The following is a 3,751-nucleotide window of genomic DNA, read 5'->3' on the forward strand; positions in this document are numbered from 1 at the left end:
GTGGCCGAATGGGTTAGAGCGGCGACTCAGACTGTCCACTACTGCGGCAATCTGAAATTATTCGAGGGTTCGAGTCAACCGACCGCCGCGTTGTTCCCTTGGGTAAGGAACTTTCACCAATTGATTGCCTACCTACCAGCAGCCCAAGTCCAATGCTGGTCCCCAAAAGCCTGAATAATAGAGAGAATGATTACCTAAAGGTACCACGGCACTCTCGCGTGGAAAGGAACTGGGGACCCTAACCTACGACTCACTCCAAGAGCACACAGAACTGAAAAACCTACAATAAGGTATCATGCTGTGACCACGGCGGCTCAGACATGAAAAATAAAAAACCTAACCGTTAAAACAGAGAGATATACATGTTGTATATCACACAACCAGCTAGACATAAAGAGAGAAGCAAACAAACACACACAGTCATCATCAATAACGTATCTCATGTTTGAGCGCCGTGGACCTCTTCATCATCCTTGCCACTAACTCGATCTTCCCTTTTTCCCTTTCCACTTATATATAAAATTTTGTATGTGTTATATATTTTTTTCTTTTAATCCCAAATCAGAGCGGGGGGCATAGTCTAAATGGCCTGACGCATGTCTGAATGATCTTACTACTCTGTGTCTGGCCCCTATGCTCTCATACAGACGTCTTGCCTTGTTGGGTCAAGCAATGCTGGCCCCCTTGGGGGAAAGGGAGAGGGTCCGGTCCCCATCCTATGTCGCTGTGACCCGGGGGCTCAGACTGAACCTACCGTTAAAAAAAGAATTAATATATATCTGTATAGTAGTACTGAGGCCGCAGTCCAGTGGTTAGACTCAGACTCAGACTGTCATGACCAATCTTATTTCGAGGGTTTGAGTCGCCGGGCCCGGGGCGTTGTTCCCTTGGGGAAGGAAATTCACCTCGTTGCCTGCCAACCGGGTGGGTGGGGAAACCAGCCCAAATCATGCCGTCCCAGAACCCGGGGAAATGAGATGGGACTCGATAAAAACACGGGGGGAAGGCAACGGGAAAAAACCACGCCTAAAATTTCCAAGAAAAACTGGAAAACGATGTCGCCAATGTCCTTTTGGACGAGCCTTAAAAAAAAAAATAAAATAAAAATAAATTAAAAAATATGTACAATTTTGGGGGAAAAGATTTTCAGTACACTTTTCCAATTCCCTTTTTTTATTCGGCATCACTTACTGTAAACATAGAGTAAATGTTTTATATGAATAAAAGGGAAAAAACCCCAGGCTTTTTGTTACAAGGATTTTGAGTTTTCATCATCATCAGCCATTGAGGGGCTGTTTGTTGGCTATCCCCCCAAATGTCTCCATTCTGCCCTTTTGGTATCCCGGGGCCAAAAATTTCTGAAGGTATCGAGATCGTCACTCCTCTGGTCTTCTCCCGCCATGGTTTTGAGTGGGACCTTTCGGCTGCCAAATTTTAGTTTAGTGGCCTCTATTTCTTTTCTTCTGGTGGTGTCCTGCCCAGGTCCATTTTTGCTTTATTGATGACTTCGAGGATTCTCCTGATTTTAGTTTGCCGCGATTTGCGAGATTATTGGTCCCGCGCCATGTGCACCGGCATAATTCCCTCGTGTGCTCTTTGCAGGGATCTAAGTTTGAGGAGTTGTTTTTTCATGAGATTTCCAAGTCTCGCCCCCTAGGTGCTGTGGGTGGATGCATTGATCATAGACTTGTCGTTTTAGGACCAATAAAAAATTCTTTGTTTTTGAAGATTGCGCTCGCTTTGCCAAAGGCCTCCCATCCAGTGTATTTTCTCCTTTTGATCCTTGCTTTGGACGTGTTTCTGCAATGAAAAATTTTTGGCCAAGATAGATGGAAAGGTCCACAACTTGATTGTGTTGTTGTCGACTTGGATCTGGTCTTCGTCGTCGTTTCACTTGTTCATTTAACATGACTTTCGTCTTCTTTTAAAATTCTCTCAACTGACCTTCAAAATTTCTCTGTTCAACTCTTTTTGCATCTTTGAAGTTCTGCTATGGTGTTTGTGAAAACTATGATGTCGTCGGCAAGCGAGATGGTTTAAAACGCTCACTGTCGATTTCTAGTCCTTTGTTTTCCCAGGGCAGTCGCGGAAGATCCCAAGCAGGCTGTGAGAAACTTGGTGACTCTATCACCTTGTCTTACTCCCTGCTCGGGGTGGAAGGGTTTGAGCCCTTTAGGGGCCCTGATAAATGATTTGGCATTTTGTAGTGTGTTTGAGGATTTTATGTAGACGGGTCGCTCCCTGTTCTCCAATGTATCGTTTACATCTGGGATCTCCACGAATAAAAAGCCTTGTTATAGTCAAAAGCCCATGCTACGGTATCCTGTACTCGGCGCATTTTTTTGTCAGAGTGAGAGGGTCATGGTTGAAAAACTTTTCTAAAGCGGCCTGTTCTCGTGGGGGGTTTTTTCCGTCTAAAGTTCTCGTAATTCTTTTGTGATGATTTTGGGAACATTTTGTAGATATTGTTGACAAGCCGATTGCCGTAGTTTGAAATGTTGGTTTGATCCCTTTTCTTGTGCAAAAAACGATGATCCCTCGTTCCACCACGGGAATTGTTGCTTTGTCGGAGGCAGTTTTCATAGACTGTCTTGGCCCTTCGATCGACCCTGGTGATGTTGCCCGGGCCCCCGGGTCCCTTTTCCCTTTTTGGGATTTTTTTAACTGCTAGAACTGTTTTGAAACTCTAGTGGGGAGTTGATGGTAGAATGAAATTGACCAAAAATTCCTTGGTATCTTTTTTTGGGAAAACAAATGCCCTTCATCTTTTATTTTTTTCAAAAAAAGTGATAAAAACTGTAGTATTAGCTACACTGCTTTGTAGTCAATCAAAGTTTTCATATATTATCTTCAATTTTTTTTGAATTGATAGAATCTTGTTTTTTTTTCATTAGATCCAAACATGATTCAGTAAACAAAGAATATCTATGTTTAAATTTGAACCCTGAAGCAAAACTGTAGTGGGGTTACAATGACTGTGTTCATGTGTGTATGTTTTTGGGGAAACCTATTTTTTGTTAAAATTTTATATAAAATCTTTGGTTTTTATGTTAATACACATTTTGAACCCCTTCTTGCAAAAAATAGCATATGTAGTTAAACAAAAAAAAATAATATGTAAATACACATAGATCCTTTTTTTTTTTCTTTTTTTTTTCTTTTTTTTGCCAGGGGATTCAAAAATTGAATAATTGGTAGAATGTTTTTTATTTTGAAGATTTTTTACAATTAGTTTATTTGTAAAAAAAAAAATGGTAATTGTAGAAAGAAAGCCCAATACTGTGTTATTGTAAAATTATAAAAACAGTCAAATTATCAAAACCTTCTCCAGATTCATTCCCTTTTACATCATCTTTTGCTATGAGATTTTTTTTTTCATCAACCTTTTCCCCAAAACGGGACTTTTAAACCCCAAACTTTTTTCCCAATTTTTTAGTCACATTCCTTGTTTGGGCCCGGGCGGACTTCCATGGGGTTTTGGTCATCAACCCACTTGGAACTGCCCTTGACGTTGTTTGGGCAGTTATCTGCATGAATTGGTTTTTCTGGGAAAGGGTAAAGAATAGCATCATGCTAATGGGGGGAAAATATTTCTTCTAACGTTTAAAAAAATTTCGCTTTTTTTTTTTCGTACATTCATAAACCTATCCATAAAAAATCCCCCCACATTATTAGTCATGTGGCCACTCTTGCTTTTTTCATAGATATTTGCTGTCACTCTAAAAAGTAAATAATGAAGATAATCAAGCAT

The sequence above is a fragment of the Penaeus monodon genome, unplaced genomic scaffold (genome assembly GCF_015228065.2).
Source record: "Penaeus monodon isolate SGIC_2016 unplaced genomic scaffold, NSTDA_Pmon_1 PmonScaffold_188, whole genome shotgun sequence".
In the NCBI taxonomy this organism is placed as follows: Eukaryota; Metazoa; Arthropoda; class Malacostraca; order Decapoda; family Penaeidae; genus Penaeus; species Penaeus monodon.